General features: G+C 43.7%; 1 protein-coding gene across 1 annotated transcript in view; it reads right to left on the bottom strand.

Annotated features, from left to right (window-relative positions):
• Nucleotides 1–19,745, bottom strand: part of Alk (ALK receptor tyrosine kinase) — a 721,983-nt gene that overhangs the window by 526,967 nt on the left and 175,271 nt on the right. The window lies entirely within an intron of this gene.

The raw sequence follows: 19,745 nt of genomic DNA, 5'->3' as shown, positions 1-19,745 counted from the left end.
TAAAACAGTCTTCACCTGTTATCGCTAGAATAAACTTGGCTTGGATTAAAACAGATAGGCCAACAGCCTAATTTGCTTTGCCCTTCTCTGATACTACATCACCCTTCTGTTTCCATTCATCTTGTCCTGGGAACAGCCGTGGCCACTGGTACCCTTGACCCCTATTGCAGAGTTTCTGAGTGAGAGCTGGGAGGGATCTTAAAGGCGATTTGTCTATGTCTTCCCATCACGTGGACAAGGAAGCTGGAACACGGGGAGGGGCATGCTTTGCCCAAGGTCACCTCATCAGAAAAGCATCAGAAAGTTGCTCTCTTTCTCCTCTGCGTCTCCATTTTGTGCCTCCCTAACCATAGAAGTAGTGAAGGAAACAGGCAGGGAAAGGAACTGGTGTGGTTTGAAGCTTTAAAACTATAAATTCAATGTGTTCCACAACACTCCGGAGTGAAAAATTAAAAAAACAAAACAAACAAACAAACACCAAAACTTAACAAAAAAATCAATACTCTGTGTGTGTGTGTGTGTGTGTGTGTGTGTGTGTGTGTGTGTGTAGTTGGCACATGCTGTGCCCATACCAGGCCCCTGTGAAGTGTCTTGTAATGAATGGAATCTTGTTTTTCCCATCTTCCGAAGAGGGAACTGAGACTCAAAGAGACTAATATGCTTAAGGCCTGGAAATCAAACACACACAAGCTAAGATTTATTCATTCAATTACCAGGTCCCGAACATCTTCCGGGTATCTAGCTCTGTTCTTGGAAGCTACGCTACCTTGGTGAGCAGAAGTAAAGACCACCCTTGTCTCAGATGATCTTCTATTGCTGTGAGAAAATGGCCTGACAAGGGTAACATAAGGGAGAATGGGTTTAGTTTGCCTCCTAGTTCCAGGGGACAGTCAGTCAGCCGGTCATGCTGTGGGAGACATAGATAGTAGCAGGAGTCTGAGGCGGGTGACGGCACTGTGCCCACAGTCAGGGAGTAGAGACGGGTGGACGCTGATGCTGACTTCCCTCTCTCCTTCTTATTCAGTCTAAGATCTCAGTCTATGAAATGGCTCCACCCACATTTATGGTGGAGCTCCCTACCTCTGTCATCCTAAGTTAGCTATGCCCCTGAGGATCCTTAGATAGATGATTGTGGGGCCTTTTGAGTTGACAGTCGAGTTGAGAACAGAGGTCATCACAACCCTCTTGGAGCTTCGGGATAAGGAGCCCAGAGCGTGGAGAGCGACAGTGAAGCATGGAAGCATTAGAAGAAAGATGGCCACCCATACTTCCGCAGAGCCCTGCCCTGTGTGTTCCGAAGGAGAGAATGCACAGCTCTTCAGTGTAGGAGGGGAAGGGTCAACTTGATTAAGAAGGCTAAGAGGAGACACCTGAGAAGCTGATGCTCGAGATGAGGCTGACTGTGGATGAGCAGAGGGAACTAGTTTAACAGAGGCGCTTCCTCTTGGAGGCTGCAGAAGGCTGGGGTCTGTTCAAACCCACATCTCTCTCAGTTCATAACTTTTATTCTATTCCTTATGGTGTCATAACACTGCCCAGCCCGGAACTCTTTGGGGATCATGTTAACTGCCATGAATTAAACATAGCAGAAAGATATTGACCAGGACATGGATGCCTGTACCATCCTCTTGAGAATGACAGGCCAGTCAGGGAAGGCAGCACTTGGCAAGACTCATGTGTCTTTTCAGCCACCCTTCTGAGTGTTCTGCTTGGTACTATCACTAAGTTTCTTGCAGGGAGGACACCTGGAACTCATGGGCCAGACCACCGTCTTGCACTTGACTTTGAAACCTGAATTTCCCTTTACAAAAGCAAAGGGTTGAAAGGATCCCTGGAACCTGCAGCCACCTAGCATCAAACAAACCGTGAGCGTGGATCCGCAGTCTGTCCTCAACACAGTGGGGGCTGAGGGTGTCAGAGCCTGGCTAGTCTATTTCCCTTCGAGGAGTGGGAAGCAAGACAAGGAGGGAGACAAAAGAAGCAAGAGGATGAGAAGGGGAGCAGAGAAGGTGAAGGGTGTGATGGTGGGTGAGCCGACTAGCCTTAGGGAATGGGGCTCACACAGAGAAAGAAAGCCACGTGAAGAGGCAAGAGAAAAGATCCAAGATTTTTCACTGTTTGGAAGTTACAGAGAGAAAGTTATTCACGACCCTACTGTTTAAAAAAAAAGCCATAAAATACCTTGGGGAAAACATGAAAGTCACACTGCCACCATACAGATGAGCACCCTGGAATTAGCTGCCAGAGCAATGTCTGAAGAGAGGAAATTCAATGGCCCACATTGCGGCCTCCTCCCTTTTCCCTCCTGGCTCCCACCCCAGTCCAAACCGCCTGGCTCTGAAAGTAGAGGCAGTAATTTGAAGCCAGCAAGTGTGAAGGAATGTCGGAACAGTTATTTGCCTTCATGCAGTACTTCTTGAGTGCATCTTTTAGAAATGTAATTTAAAATACACTTTCAGATTTGCTATAGAAAGTTTAAAAAAACTCAGGAAGGTCCAAAGAAGAAAATAAATATCATTCCATCTCCAGCATCCAGAGAGCTTGGCGTTAATATTTTAAAATGTGTTTTTCTCAACTTGGTTTTTCACTCACTAACAATGCAGCGTCTGGCTGAGGAGGGTGGAGAGAAGTTCCTCTCCAACTGTTAGGCCTGTCTACAAGGCTAGGAGAAGTCACCCTCTATGATCACCTAGGGGCCAGCAGCAGCCAGCTGACACCCCGGTTCAGATGCTGAAGCCATGAAAATCTGAGTCTCCTCAGCCTCAGGCAAGAGCCTGACTTTAAAGGCTCAGAGACAGCAGGGCTAGCCCTCAGCAGGAAGGGCCTTTGGATGTGTATGCAGGAGGAAGCAGATGCCCGGTGGTATGGTGTGCAGCTCTGGGATGAGTGGGCCGAGGGGTCAGCATCTCTGCTCTGATGGGTACAGGTTTCTTTAAAAAAAGGCTAGGAAATGTGTTGTGCTGGTTCTTGAGCCTGAATGATAGGCACAGCACATTGATTTCATGACTTGGAAGATATACAAAAAACAAAACAAAACAAAAAAATTGAACTCCATCTCTCTCTCTCTCTCTCTCTTTCTCCAAATAACAACCAGTGGTGGAGAACTGGAGATGGAGTCTTATGTCAATGGCCAGATCCAAACTCCACAAAAGCACAGAGTTCTCAAAAACCCTTCACTCAAGCTTCTGTTCTTCATAGGAAGTTTACAAGACGAGACAATGCATTCCAAACCAAAGAAGTAGAAGAAAAATATCACAGAAGTTAAGTCAGTACTTTCCAGCCTTTATAGATTCACTCAAGAAAACAAAAATGTGGCTCACTGAGGTAGACAGAAGAGGATGCCCATAAGAAAAATAACTGACCCAAGGACTTTCAACACTATTGGTCTGGCTGGCCCAGTCTCCTTGAGTACTATGGACCTAATACGTCAGAGTTCTTGTACACCCGATGTCAGCTGAAGCTCAGGTATGGGACACTGTGAGGGACAAGGCACTCTAGACCAAGTGACATAGCCACCAATAAAGAGAGGTAGTTGACAGTCTGCCACCCATCTTCATCCTTACCAAGGACGCCTGCAAACGGTAATAAGGATGCTGGTCACAGAGCCCTCTTAGGACTTATCCCGTGGATGGTCATAAACAGGGGAAGAATGGAGGTGTCCCACGTTGCTCATTGGATACCAAATTGGTGACAAATTGGTGGGTAGGGTTCTTGAAGTGGGATCTGATGGGGATTTAGAAGGTTCCAGTCATGTATTTGTGATTTCTGAGAAGCTTCTTCAAAGAAAGTGACTAGAAGGAGGCTTCTTGTCTATGCTGAGAAGTTGAGAAAAGAATTCCATGGAATGGTTGCTAAATGGACCAATGTAATGATTACAAATGACTGTGTGAACTTCCGTACATAGCCTCTTCTGTCATCCCATGATTGTCTTATCTGGGGTCCCATCAGAATGAAGACTCTTTATGACTAATGACCTGTGCTGACCGAGATGCTTGAGTTCCCTCCCTTTCCCTTCCCATCATGGTAGCAGGGTGAGCCTTCTAAGATTAGAACATAAATTTGGTGGTTTGAATGAAAATGGCCTCCACAGGCTCATAGGGACAGAGTGGCACTGTTAGGAGGTATGGCCTTGTTGAAGGAAGAATGTCACTAGAGGCAGGCTGCAGGTCTGGATTAGAACTCTCGGCTCCTTCTCCAGCACCATGTTTGCCTGCATGCCACCATGCTTCCCACCATGAGGATAATGAACTAAATCACTGATCTGTAAGCCAGTCCAAATAAATGATTTCCTTTATAAGAGTTGCTGTGGTCATGGTGTCTCTTCACAGCACTAGAAACCCTAAGACAATAAACTTTGAGAAATTGCTTTTGGTAGTGACTCCGAGAGTCACTTCCAAGATAATGAACTCTGTTCTGCAAGTGGCACTCTATCTCTCTAAGGCTTCTCAGGTCTTGCTGACCATGGCTGCTGAGACCAGGTATAAAAGAAGCTAGCCTTTGAGACTGCTGAATAAATGATTATATTAGATCTAGGTAGGTCACAGTCACAGAAGTTATATGCGATATTAAAAGTCTGAATGGAAAATGAAAATATTTTCTGGAATCCCCTTAACAATTCTAGATGCAAACCCAAGATTTTTTTTCAGGATAATAGCAGTCTAATCCAAGAGAAGCAGCAAGGACCACGCAGTAAAAGTATTTGGAGCAGGTGATTGAAACATGGGCTAATTGGACAATACTGGTTCTGTTGGCTCTTTCTGTGCACAAGATGCCTTTCAGATTCCTAAGGGGGTTGCTGCCACTGACCTGCAGAGCTGTTATAGGAAAGTTAAATCTCTTCTCTACTCATTGCTTATACTCTGTAGCAAGATCAGAGGAGGGGCCTCACTTGGCTGGTCACCATGCACATGGGGTAACCCTGGGTATCTGTGCAGGATGCATCCAGAGACTTCTGGAATCCCCACCTTCCCAAGTCCTGACATAGCATAAATAAAATACATTATCACAATAGGCATATCACCTGCCTAAAAATCACCTGCATAAAATACATTATCACAATAGGCAGAAAACAACAAATCACGGAACCATCTACGTGGCTCACAGCCACACCCCACCTAATCGTGTGGCATTTTCCAAGTGCTGTCTCAACAAAAGGACAATTTATTACATTTCGTGTAATTTAGTTTGCTCGCAAATAGTCAAACTGCAACTATTAAGCTGCTACTGCTGAGAAACTGCTGTAGCTAGACTATGCAAAAGGACTAAAGCCAGACACAGGATCTGCTTTTCCACCTCTATCGAGGTCACACACTCTGAAACAGGCAGCGGAAGGCAAGAACTGCTGTGCCCTTCAGACTTTCATCCCTGGCTCCCTCACTGTCCACACAGGGAGGTCTGTACACTATTATGGCTGGAGGTCAGTGACAATCACATCTATATTAACTTCAACTCCTTTGAAGTGAAAAAAAGTGAGAAAGGCGTATTCATGGATTGCTCATTGATGGAATGGTAAGGACTTAATATTTGTGTTTCCCCATCTAAATCCATAGGTTGAAATTAATTCCTAGCCATATGATTCTATTAAGAGGTGGGGACTTTAGGAGATGGGGCACTTAGTGGAGATCTATTAAGTAATATGTGTACAGCAATATGTACAGATACACCTATTAAATAATATATGTACAAATGTCATGTACAAGTAGAGATCTCTCATACGATCTATCAGATGAGGGTATAAGGAGAAGGTCCTACCAGTGAACAAGGAAATGGGCTCTCACCAGGCTTAAAATCTACCAATGACTAGATCCTAGACTTCTCACCATCCAGCATTATTAGAAAGAATTTTGAGTTGTTCCTAAAATATCTGGCCTCCAGTATTTTATAGCAGCCAATAGAGACTAATCCATGGGAACTTTAAAGATGAAGACATTGAATTCTTGACCTTCAAGAATAGATCCAAGCACAGTGGATATGGAGCAGAAAAACCACTGGAATGTGCAGTGCCTTCCAGGAAGGGCAGGAGGAAGCCAAGAGGTGAGGGAAAGGGAATGTGTTTACGGTTCAGGCAGGTGGGCCAGACACTAGAGAGAGCCACACAATGGTTTAGTGAGGTCTCACTCTGCAAAGACAGCCCTGAAGAAGAGGACACCACTTTCCTGATTAGCCACACAGCAATTACAGACAGAATCAGGGAGGACATCTATTAGGGGCAACCACATGGGGGATCCCAGATTAATCCCTATCTAAACTTACGGTTGACTTCATGACCTCAGAAACCAGGTTGATCTCAACTCAACCCAGAGCCCGACCAGTTATCTCTGTGACCCCAGGTCATCTACCCAACTTCCCTGAACTTTACTACCCTTGCTAATGTAGGAACAGTAATACAGCCAATCTTCTCTGCTCATCTTGATGATGTCATTAGAAAGTGATTAAGAACGACTTAGCGCCATGCCTTCTATAGAGTAGATACTCAGTAGTATAGTCCATATTTTCACAATTTATCATTAGTACTATGACAAGTGAAGGAAACGTTGGACATAATCAGGACCTGGTTGTTAAGTAGTCTGAATTCTCAAATTCCAAGAATGATGTGATTTCTAGGAGGGAAACATTTATCCTACAGGTAATATATGAAAATCTGGTATTCAGATACAAATGGAGACACACAGGTCCCTTGGACTATGTTAAACAATCACTGGAAACGTTGGCAGACTATTAGTCTGTGGCCTTCAGATCAAGGCACACCATTGACTGGTATCAGAGGGGCCAGGAGCAGACATTCTCAACTGGAGTTACGATGTTCACAAAGGAAGGAGAATGGCTGATAGACTGTCATGTCATCCAAGAGTCCACAGGCACGAGCAGATTGCCAAAGGGAGAACTGGGCCAAGGAAAAACAAGTCAGGGACCCTGTTAGGGAAGTAGAGAGCAAGCAAGGGAACAACAGCACAGAACCAAGTAGGCCCATGTCAACCTCTTTTCCACACAAGCCCAAGATTCACTGACGCAGTGCCTCAGCCTAGATAAGAGATTCTGCAGACAACTCCATCACTCACTGAAGTCTTAGGCCATCCTGGAGATGACTTGCTCTACCAGAGGTAGAAGAATGGCCAATGTTTTTAGAATTTCATAATTCAAAAAGAGAAGAGTTTCAGAAATGACAGACTCATATGTTTAACAATGCTTTCTAGCAAAATTCTTTAATGGACAATTAACCAGATAGCATGGAAGCTTGAGAAATATACAGTGGCCACAGGGAGATAAAAACAAGTTCACTAGAACAAGACTGATAACAACTCTCAATCTCTCTTATTTCTTATTTTCTCCCCCTGCACCGCCCCCATGTCTTTCAAAACACAGAACTGCAAACAAATTGCAATGTTGTGTAAAAATTTGACATTAAAAACAGTCCCCAGACCATAAATGAAAACACCAAGATACTACTTCCCATTTATGAGATTATAAAAAGAAATTTACTTTAAATAAATGTAAATTTGAAACATATCTTTTAATAATTATGCTTGACAATAATGAGGAGTAAGGAGACTGATCATTTCCTACATTTCCTAGAGGAACATAATTATTATTTTACTCTTAATAGTTAACAGCAAGGGCTTGCTATATACAAATTTGCATGTCTGTAGATCATTTTACTTAATTGCCACAATAATCTGTTGGGAACTTCATTTTGCATCTGAAAAAAATTAAGACGGTAAAAGGGTAGAATGACCCCAAAATTATGATGTTCATGTGTCTTTTGGGATAGACAAACAAGCATGGCCATAGAGAAGGTAGCAAGAGGCGAGAGAGCCTCAGAGGTGATCCTGAGCTGTCTGTTTAGAATGACAGCATTGCACTGTTCTGGAGAAAAAGACAAATGCATTTTCCGGCAATAGGTAGAGCCTTGAGGGTTCTCACATCTATGACTCTGATTCTCTCCTAAGAAAACATTCTAAAGATGGACACATATTTGTGAACAATTACAGTTTTCAGTGGTTTTAAATAATGCTTCTTGGTTGGAAACAAAACCTAACTGTAAGTAGAGTGCTTAAGAAACAATAGCAGACGTAGTTATTAAGTGCCCATTATGATCTGTGCTCACAATGAAGCTTTACTTGGATTATCTCATGCAATGCTTGTAGAACCTGTATGGGCTAAAACTATATTCATCCCTATTTGCATGTAAGAAAACTGAGTCACGGAAAAGTTGAGCACCTTGTCTGAGACAGATGCCAGCCAACAGCAGCATCAGAATTAGAGTCCATAAGGCTTTACTATGGAGCTTTCACTATTAATCACCATATTTTATATATTTAATTCATTTCCATAATGGCATATTATAGAGCCATTAGAGATAATGTTTCCAAAGACATTTTGATAACATAGAGAAATGTTTACATTATATGCTCAGGAAACTGCATATGTACTCTGATCTCAGTTTTGTGAAAAATATACAAGAAAAATGCCTGGAAGGAAACACACCAATTAACAATAATTGTCTTTGAATGGTCTGGTTATGAGTCATTTATTTTCTTCTTTATACTTTCCTGATTTTTCTAATTTACTAAAATAAGCATGTGTCATTTTTTGAAAAAAATAAGATGGGGGGAGATGTAAGTCATGTCCATGCTAAATTAGCTTTATTTTCATCTTAACAGTATATTTTAAAATTTGACAATGTCACTACCACTTAGAACATTAAGAAGTAAAAACAAAGGAAGAAGTTTAGCAAAACCTCTTGAATTGTTTGTTAATGGGGTAGTGCTTCCTGGGTTGGATGAGTAGAAGGCGAAGTCATGACCTGAAGACACTTGGTGGCTTGTACACTCTTGAATTTCTCCTCCTGTCGCCCAGTAACTAGCACAGTGCCTTACATCATGTTAACGTTTGGCAAACACTGGACAATGATTAAGCTTATCCTGCTTGGTAGATTCTTTTTCAAACTGACAAGACATGGAAGAAATCCTGAAATCGTGGGAATAATACTCCAAAGAGAAGAGTCAGTTTGCTATTATCTGAGCAATATAGAGTAGGAAATTTCATTCTTACTAACATTCCTAAAGTGTCAATGTGTTATATTTCAAAAGTCTCAATTCTTTTTAATCAATTGAGTTATCATTTAGAGTCTGGAAACATCTCAGGGAATATGCATGAATGACCATAAAGATTCCGCCATGATGTCTACCTCAGTAACACCAATGATTAAAAAGAGCTAGGGGTGTGTGTGTGTGTGTGTGTGTGTGTGTGTGTGTGTGAAAGTAGTCAATAGATTGAAAGGAATGTGAGTATCCTTCAAATATAAATATTATCCTTTAAGACAATCTTATAAAATTTCACTGGTGCAGAAATATTTTTTTAATATGTTAAGTAAAAAGAAAGGAAGGAAGGCAGGAAATAAAACAACATAAAGTGCCACCCAAGGTAGTCGGACTATGTTGGTTGTTAGCTAGAGATAAATGTATGGTATATACACTAGAAGCCTATAGATCAAAAGACGAGAGCTACGTATCTTCTCATGGAGTAATGATGGGTGTATGAGTGTATTTGTAATTTTTCTGATACACTGATAAAGAAAAACTGCTCTTGAAAATCAAATGGCTTCTATGCAGCAGCCATAGACTGTATGGGGGGCAGGATACCGCAGGTGGGTCTGGCTTTACATTTTCTGTGCAAGACAAACAACCAGGGTCTGAATCTTTGGTTGCCCCCAAGCTCTGTATAGTTAGGGATGCAGCAAGGAACCTAAGCAGGTGATAATAGCAAGCTTTCACAACAGAGCTAGAAGCAACAGCTCCAGACAGTAGACAGCAGGAACCCCCAGGAGTGCCACACTCAGCAAAGCACATTGATAAAATTGTTCTTCGTTCTTCTATTGGTTCAGGAAAAGAATCGACAAGCCAGGAACTCAGGAGAATAGCTGTCAGGTGGAAGAGGCATCTGCCTTGAACACAGTCTGTCAAGAAAAGGAGAGTTCACTAGGAGCCATTACCTCCACCATCTCTTCCATCCTGGTGTCTGCTTTCTGTTCCACCATTCTCTACAAGTATCTCCCGCTAGGAAATTGTGGATGGTTCCCCAGAATAATGCAGTCCCCGCTGCAGAAAGACTGGGGACTCAAGACTGGAGCCTTGAGTCAGAGTTACACCCTAAGGAGAAAGGTCACAATGAAAGTACCTGAACTAAGTAACGTAAGTTACTGACAAAGATATGCTCACTCGGGCACAAAGAGCAAAAATGTAAACCTGATGTGTGTATGTGAGAGGCTGAAACCCCAGGTCCTGGCAGGAGGCACGTCGAAAGGGGGAGAACACCCCCAACAGCTAGGCACAAAGACATCTTTGGCTGACACATTTAATATGCCCGGGTCAGGAAGAAGATCCTGTCATATTGTCCTCATCCATATATTCAGCAAACCCAAACTCAAGCACACACTCATTCTGTATCTATGCTGGAACTAGGTGCTCCACCTACCCGCACCAAGCTTAGTGTCACACCAAAGTGGCCCAGCCACCAAGACCTCTCTGTTGTCAGAGGATAGAACAGTCAAATGGATTCTGTCGAGAACCAAATGAAACATCACAAATCTGCGTGGGTTTTCTCCCCCCTCAGAAGAAACACACTCACATTGTATGTATCATTACTTTTCATCTTGAAATCGTCTTCCACATTGAGGTCTAGATGGCATAATTTAGCTGTGAGCCCACTGAGCGAATGCTGGAATGTGCACAGCCATCTCTTACGTTGTTGTCATTCCCGAACTACGGGGTGTTGACGGCACAACCTGCGAAGAAATATCTGTTCGTATTTACACGAGGCTGTCAGGCTTTGAGGATCCAGAGAGCCACTGGCACTTTATGATTACATAGACCTCAGGGGTTTCTGATGTGGGGAAACACTGTCCAATGAAGAACTGAGACTGCAAATAGGGAGAATGGAAGGTGGACTCAGGGACCTTCTATAGAGACCAGATCTATTTGAGTGATTTCAACTAAAACCAAAATATGATAGAGGCGCCATGAGCCATTTGTCTCATCAGGCAACTTAAGACTTAATGCTTAATCTGTTGGACTTTTATTAATTAGATTTGCTTGTTCATAGTTTCATACATGTATGTAATCTATGTAAATCTATAATGACTGCTCTTACCCCCAACTCTTTCTCATCCCCCTGCTATTCTTGTCTACCCCTCCCCTCAGCCATACAAATCTCTTTCTCACGCTTCCTGTCTGTTTAATTTATTTAACCAGGACCATCTGTGTGACCATAGGTTTGGAGCTATCCGCCGAGCTCAGCAGTGGGTACCTGACTGAAGACTATGACTCTCCTCTGCAAGAATCCACCAATAGCCAATAGCTCAGTGGTAAGCTCTGGGCTCTATGAATCCCTTCTGAATCTATGACTATTGACAAGGCCAGTCTTGTGAAGGCCCAGGATAGGGAACTGCAGTTGCTGTAAGTTACTGATCGTGAAGGTTATGCTGGGTCTACAGGACGGCATTTTACAACACTTCATCTAATTGTCTTAGTCTTACATACCCTCAATTCTGCAGTGTTCCCCAAACCTTAGAGGAGGTGGTGCAAACATCTTATTTATCTGATCCCTAAGCTGTCACTTACTCAGGGCTACTCAAGATGTTGAAATCTAGCTAATGTTTTAAGATTCAAAATGGAGCCTAAAGCAAAACATTCAAGGATATTTAGTACTGATAACCAAATAAAAAATCAGAACTGGGAATATGGCTTAGTTGGTTAAAAAAAAAATGTTTACCTTCCAAACAGGAGAACCTGTGTTCAATCACCAAAAATGATGCAGAAGAGATGGTTGCAGTGCCTGCATTGGTAACCCCCGTATGGAGGAGACAGAGACAAACAGGTCCCTTGTGCTCACTGGTCAGGCAGCCTGGGTTACTCCATAAGCTCTTGATCAGTGACATACCCCACCTCACACTTACCCAATCAGTGATATACCCCACCTCACACTTACCCAATAAAAGTGGGTGGCACCCACGGTTGTCACCTGGCCTCCACATGCACATGCACGCATATGAGTGTGCACTTGTACACACAGGAACTCACATACACACACACAGACACACACACACAGCAAACCGCCAATTCTTGTAAAATACAATTTCACATGTGTGTAGAAAAGAGTAGAAAGTTGTGCCTCCATGGTTTATAAGTTTTGATAAACTCGGATTTCAATGTGTATCCTACTTCCTACTAGGTATAAAATCGGGGTAGGTTATATATTTGAGCCTCATTTTTCTCAGCTATTACAAAATGTAATGAGAAAGATTTCACCTTACATGATTGTTCAAAATTTCACGAGATGTGTATCGCAGCTAATAGGGACATTCCAATGGCTGTTCTAAAGTGAGTTCACTCCCACCCCCCCCCCCCCACATTAGGATCAAATAATCGAAGACAAGCCTGGGTCTTAAAGCTGCAGCTGGTGATTCATAACACAGTAACATAAGGAACTCTATCAGAGGTGCCAGGCACTGGGCTGCACCTAAAGGTGTAGGCAAAATGTCAAAAACACCTTCCAGCACATGCAATGAAGTCTTAAAAAAAATGTGTTCGGTAATGTCACCTTTATCATTTTTACTGCATTCAACTCAACAAACATTTATTGAATGCCTATGCCATACATATTCATCTCTATTTCAGTAGAATTTCAAAGCTCTATTGCATTTTGGCGGGAGGTCAGAGGCTGGCCTCTCTCTTCGGGTCTCTGGCTTTAACATTGAGGAGTTGCCTTTCTCCAAGTAGTACGCACGGTCAGTTTGCTTGAGCATGCACTGCCACCCTGGTACAAAGAACTGCTACTGGCTTCATGAATTAACAAAATGTAATTCTTTTCAACTAGTTCAGAGAGCAAATATGCATTCAATGAGAAAGAAACAAAAGAAAGAAAAATATAGAAGACGGGAGGCCTGAAAGAGGAAGAGAGAATGAGTCAGAAAGGCAGACAAAAGCACCACCAGATCCACAAGGGGACATATGGTTAGAGACACAGAGGTTAGAGACACAACGTCTTTTTTAATCTTTCTATTCTCTCATCTTTTAGTCGTGAAATTCTTACCTGCTTCATGGGGCTACTGAAGTGAGCAAATTAAAAATGAGAGGAAATATTAGATCTGAATGATAACGAACGGTGCCAATATTAAGTGCTAAGTAAAACGGACAAGTTGTATTATCAGAAGTCCATTTGCTTATTAAAAATTCCTAGAATCAGGGTTCAGTTTGAGAATGGAATATTGTTCAGCATTGAAATGCAACATCAAGTCATGAAAAAGACATGGAGAAAACTTCAGTGCACGATGCTAAGTGAGACACGCTATGCTGAAAAGACCACAGTCTGCATGACGCCAACCACAAGACTCTAGGACAGAAAACACTCTAAAGGTCCCACAAAGACCATTAGTTGCCAAGATCTGGAGTGGGAGTGGGATGGATGGATGGATGGGGAGGACGGGGAATCTGTTTGCTACTCTAATAGTGTGGAGATGCCATCATAAATTTCCCCAGGTCTATAGAATGCACACTAAAGGTGAAGTAACATAAAAACCAATGACTTTGGGTGACAATGATTTGTCCACATGGTTCATCAGTTATAACAAACACACCACTCGGCATGAGTTGCTGCATCGGGAGGGGCTATGCTTGTCTGAGGAAAGGGGATATATGGGAAACCCTCAAACCTACTGCTCAGTTTTGCTAAGGATCAAAACTGCTCTTAAAAATTCAAGTCTACCGTTTAATAATTAAAATTTTAAATTCCTATAAACTGTACACTGAAACTAATCAGTGTTCACCAAAACGTCTCTGAAAGGTCAGATCTACTTTGTTTTTGTTTTTGTTTTTTATTCTGTAGTAGGTATATTTTTTAAAACAAGAGTTGAATCCAAGTTACATACAAACATATTGTAGCAAATTAAGATTACTAAGTATAGATTTTTTTAAAACTATCAACCTTTTGTTAGAAGTTTTTTATTTTAATTAGAATTTTTAATTTATTGATCTTATTGAGCAATACATTTTTCTATGCTCCCCTTCCTCTCCCCTCCCCTTCTACCCTCTCCCATGGTCTCCGTGCTCCCAATTTACTCAGGAGATCTTGTCTTTTTCTACTTCCTATGTAGATTAGATCCATGTATGTCTCTCTTAGTGTCCTCATTGTTGTCTAGGTTCTCTGGTATTGGGAATTGTAGGCTGGTTTTCTTTGCTTTATGTTTAAAAGCCACTTAAGAGTGAGTACATATGACAGTTGCCTTTCTGGGTCTGGGTTACCCCACCATGTTGTTTTTAAGTGGAGCTGTTGGTTAAAGCTAATCTCCAGGTTTCTTATGACGTGCAGCTGGCAACAGAAAGCCGAAAGTGAGCAACTCAGCCCTCTCTCAGGCTTGGAGAATCACTCATGGTGGCTCTGCCAAGACAGGTCTCTTCATCTCTGGGACAAGTGGGAGGTGTCATCCTGATAGTCTATGACATAGGAGTCAAGCTGCAGGAACAGAGCTACAGCGGGCAAAGTCTGCAGCCACAGGACTGGGGTCTCGATGAGGTTTGGAGTAGGACGAGTGTGGGGGACAGTGGGGAGGGAGAATTCCTCACCGCAAGTTCTGGGGCAGCTAGAGATTCTGTCGTGGAATCTTTTCAGCAACACGATCTGAAGTCTGCCTCCCATATCAATGAGCACATTGGCCACTCACATCAGCAATGGTAAGGGCTTTCCCCTGGGACTCAGCAACAACCTCCAGTGTATACTAGGGTCTTCAGTTTCATTGCACCTCGCCTCAGGCAGGGCCTGAATGACTATGGATGAACTAAAGAAGGTGGTTTGTTTTGCCCATGGCTGAAGTGAGAACCCAGGGCCCAGGTTCATTATGTCAGGTGCCATCTTTAATTTAAAGGTCGCATTACTGACAAATACCCACAGGGTATTTGTCTTTTTGTTTGCTTTCCCTGTAGAAGATGGGAGCCAGGGGTGAGAATCTCTCCTCTGGCCACCACTGTGATCAGGAGCCTGAGTTTTCAGGCTCTTTGATTTCGGCCGAGCCCTGAACTAGATAGAATGAGGAGAAGAGGCAGACATGCCCAGCTCTGTGACACTCTATGTAAGCACACCACTCATGGCTGCGGGCTCAAGTCTCCACATTTATTATCGAAACAACCTGGTCATCAAAGCCCTTCTTGGTTTTACCCATTTCCTAGTTCCAAATGTTGGGTCCTAAGGACCCAATACTAGATACTGATCTCGTAGTCTGGTACTCCAGCCAGCCGAAGTCAGCAACCACAACCTGGGACCAGGGTCTTCCAAGAAAGAGACTTCAGACGTGTCAAACCTCACCATTCCCCCATTTCAGGGGGTGATCAGGGATGGTTTGTTTTGCAATCCTAATGGAGACTCCCTCCCCAGAGACCTTAGCCCATTTTTTTCCTTTGTTCTAAGACACCTACATTAGTCTTTAGCGAGGTCTCCCCACACCTTTGCAGAGCTCACGGAGCGAACAGCTGCAAAGACCATGGATGAAAAGGGTCCTGGATGAGCCGGCTGCCCTTCAGCTAATGACTCATCATCACAAATGTCCCTTGCACTTTGGCACCATCTCAGCCAAATGTTACAATAATGCCCGAGCTCCAGGCAGTTGAAAGAGAGAAAACCCAATATCCTAGCGATATAATCCAATCTCGGTGCCTTAAACAGACCAAGAAAAACAGGCTGTGTTCTTGCTGGGCTCTTGGCATTAACTTTTCCTGACATGGGATTTCATAATTTGCCTATCCATGGGGAGGGCTAGGGGTGGGAAAATAAACAATCTATTTTTCCATATTGATATTCCATAAGCCAGCTGAGATCTCTAAAGTCCGTAGCTTGCCTAGGAGTCTCCTTTAATGAGAAGAATGTCCTGTCTCATTTACACGTGTGATGTTGAACTTGGAAATGAGGTTTTTTCGGGACAATCTCTCTGGGGCTGGCTTTTGTTCATCAGAGAAGTGCACCCCAGGATAGCCTATGATGCCCACAAGACAGAGTGAGACTCGCCTTGGTGATATGAAATTAAAGAACAAATGAAGGAGGCCACAGACTTCAAAAGAAAAGCCGAGGCCTGGGTGGAGGGGTAGAGGCTGACACCATGGATTGTGGGACAGTCTGTTTCTCTTTCCACTTGTCATTAGCAAACCCCTGAGGACCAATTCCTGTTTGACTTGGAACCTGCAGTTTTGACAAAGTCCCTGAACATGACCTCTAAATTGATTTTAAATCCCTCTTCAGAAGAAACTTAAATGATAAAACACATATAACCCTTCAGAGACTGTGCCAGAAGCCGCCCAACAGATGGGGCTTACAGCTCAGCTAGCCTGCGGCATGACGGCCTTTGTTTAAACACAGAGACACCTGCAGGTGTTAAACGGACCCCCAGGACTTCAGGCCTCTAAAGGGCACGGGTTCTAATGGTGACTCCATGAAATTGCCAGACAAACAGATCACGACGGGCTCATGAGGCTCCAACCAAGCCTATTTCATACTTCACAGGGAGGGCTCGAGGCAATAAAAACAAAAAAATCTCCCTCTCCAATCAAAAGCTTGTCTGCCAAATCTTTTTTAATCAAAAATTCACAAAGGTGGCTTTCAGAGAACACTGGATTTCTATACTGTTGTATGCAAAAATTAGCCTTACAATTTAAACCTCTGAAATATTTTTCCTATATGCATATCCATCTCCTGTATGGTCTTGGGACAAGCAGGTACCTGGACATCTAGTATCTGAGGCCCACCAGACTGCCCAATACATTGCGAGATATGGTTGGAAGAAGAAAATGCCACCACATTTTCACACCTCTGCTATTCTGGGCCCAGGGTGGCAGAAGACACTACAGTGGGGGCAGGGGGGAGCGGGGTGAAACCAAGGCAGGACGTATTCTGGTTATCTGTTGCTAAGCAGCCATTCACCGCAATATTTAGGGCTTAAGACAATAACCACATCTTTTGGGCTCACAACTCAGCAGCTTTGGCAAAGCGTGGTAAGAAAGCTCATCCTGCTCCATGTGGGTCTGCTGCACAGGCTGGGGTTGGTGGGCAAGTGAATATACTTTCACTCTGTGCCTGGTGGTTGATGCCATGTCCATTGTGACCGGGTGCTTGGAAGGGAGTCACACAGGCGAGCCTGCAGTCCAGCAGAGAATGGGATTTTATGCTGGAGGACATACTAAAGAGCCTTCAGGCATGATTTTTTTAAAAACCATCACATATGGCACAAATTTCTTTTGCTCGGCATGAGGTAGAAAACAGGGGCTAGGTTTCCATCATTTCTTGTCCATTCGCGCCTGACAGGCATACACTTGATGCTTATATGCACTGTCTCATTTGGAGTTCAATCTTGACTACACAAGCCACGTTCACATTTTACCATGAAACCAAAAGCCCAGGAAAATAGCTAGTATGCCTCGCTAACCACACTCAACTCGGAAGTAACAAAATAACACCTTCCGCCCCAGGTGTGGCTCTCAGACCATTCTCTGGTGACAAGTTCTGTGTCCTCCGTGATGGGCAAGAACAACGTCAGCCGAAAATGCTGATCTCTTTAGTAATCTGAGATGCCTGGACCCTCTACCTTTGCAACACTCTCTAGTCAGCTGCCTAGTTCTGCTTCTTAGATGAGAAGAAGTGTGAGCCTCTCATCTGAGGAAGACCATTCATACTGAAACTGTGCTGCCTTCTGTGAAAGGAAGAACCAGCAGGGTCTTTTTCATGGTTAAGCAAGGCTGAAGCATCACCCCTGAGAAGGTTCTTCTACGTCCTATCGCAGTGGATTTCCTGCCCCTGCCTGGGGTTTGCCTCCTTCACGTTGTTTCTCTCAGTCTGGTAATTTGAATGGATCTGGCCCCCATAAGATCACAAGGAGTGGCACTATTTGGAGGTGTGGCCTTGCTGAAGGAAGTGTGGTCTTGTTGGAGGAGGCTGGATGACGTGTGTCTTTAATCCCAGACCTCAAGGCTGGAAGGCACACCTTTAATCTGGGCCACAGCTACTGGGGAAGTGTCTCACTGTGGGGGATGAACTGTGAGGCCTTTTTCTAAAGCTTCCCTCAGTGTGACAGTCAGTTGCTTTCATGTCACCTGCAAGATGTCGCGCTCTCAGCTCCAGCACCACCTCTGCCTGCGCCCTATCACGCTACCTGCTATGAAAATAACTGACCGAACCTCTGAAGCCATAAGCGAGCCACCCTCAATTAAATGTTTCCTTTATAAGAGTCGCTGTGGTCATGGTGTCTCCTCACCGCAATAAAAAAGTCCCAACCAAGACACAGGCCCCACATAGAAGAATCCCAGTGAGCACCATGAAGTTCTGACTGTGGGCTTGGTGGCTTCCCAGCCAGTTATAAATGAGGAAACTGAAATTCTGATAAGACACATACTCTGACTAACCTAAGAACATCTCAAAACCTATATGCACTAGTTAGCTCTGTCAACCTGACACAGCCTAGAGTCGCCAGCAAAGGTGGTGCTACTGAGGAACTGCCCAGATCAGAGTGGCGTAGGAGCATGTCTGTGAGAGAGTGTTATTATTATTAATTGATGTAGGAGGGCCCAGCTCACTATGTTCTGGCACCATTCCCTAGGTGGGTGGCCCTGGGCCGAATAAGAAAATTAGCTATGGATGGCCACCAAGTAAGCCAGCAAGCACCGTTCCTCTGCGGTTTCTGCTTTAAGTGTCTGCCCCAGCTTCCCTCAGTGATGGACTGGAACGTGTAAGACAAAATAAATCCTTCCCTTCACTAAGTCGTTTTGGTCACGGCATTTATCCCAGCAACAGAGAGAAACTAGAGTGGCATGCAGAGCTAAGGCTCTCTGAGATCTCTTGACTCCCAGCACACTCTCTTCGCTGACAGACAACGCTCCCGACTACAGACTTCTTCGAAATTTTCATTTGAAAAGTGCAGACGGAAATCAAGTTTAAAGAATTCTTATTGGAAATGAGGAGTGCATACTCAAGTCTCGGACAACAATTTCCTGGCATAAAGTTAGAGACCAGGTCTCTGTCTGCTGGTGACAGAGACTCCAGCTGGAGGTGCAGCATTTATGAGCCCCTTGAATCTTAAATCATCAGACTGTGAAGAGGAGAGGCGCATCGAGATCCAGCATCGTTTGACCCTCTTAAAATAAAATTATTTGATCTGATTTTTTTTTCTGGGCTATCAGCTTCCAGAAATACGTTCAACGTAGTCCTTGGCTCCTATGTCTGCCAGCATCACCCACTGCTACCTGTTGTGATATATGCTTGCAACCTGGAGAGAGGATCCTGGGAAGCCCACATGAATTTGTCTCCTGCACACTGTAGGTTCTTTAAACCAGCTTAGGAGGAAAAGTACTTGTAAGTTTTTCAATCGCTAGCTCTGAGATATTTAGTATTCTCTGGGGCTGTCATGTTTTTTTCTATCAGCCACTTGTGTTAGAATTACATCCCAGGGTTCTCCTTTCCTGGAGAGAAAACGAGACTCTAACTTGCATGTGCAAACCTCTCTATCCCCGATGTCTATGCAGAAGCACGAGGGAATAAACCAAGTGGACCTTACACCAGAAGAAACCGCAGGTCCTGTGGTGAATCTCACATGGCCCTCTCCTGCTTACAGTATCCCAAAGTTGGAAGAAAACAGGGGAGGGCACCAAGTCCACAGCTCTTCGCAAAGCCTTTAAACAATATTCTGTTGATCTTTCCTATACCACTCTCACATACTG

Source organism: Myodes glareolus, chromosome 6 (assembly GCF_982192425.1).
Source record: "Myodes glareolus chromosome 6, mMyoGla1.1, whole genome shotgun sequence".
Taxonomy (NCBI): Eukaryota; Metazoa; Chordata; class Mammalia; order Rodentia; family Cricetidae; genus Myodes; species Myodes glareolus.
This window is presented reverse-complemented; position numbering and strand designations above follow the sequence as displayed.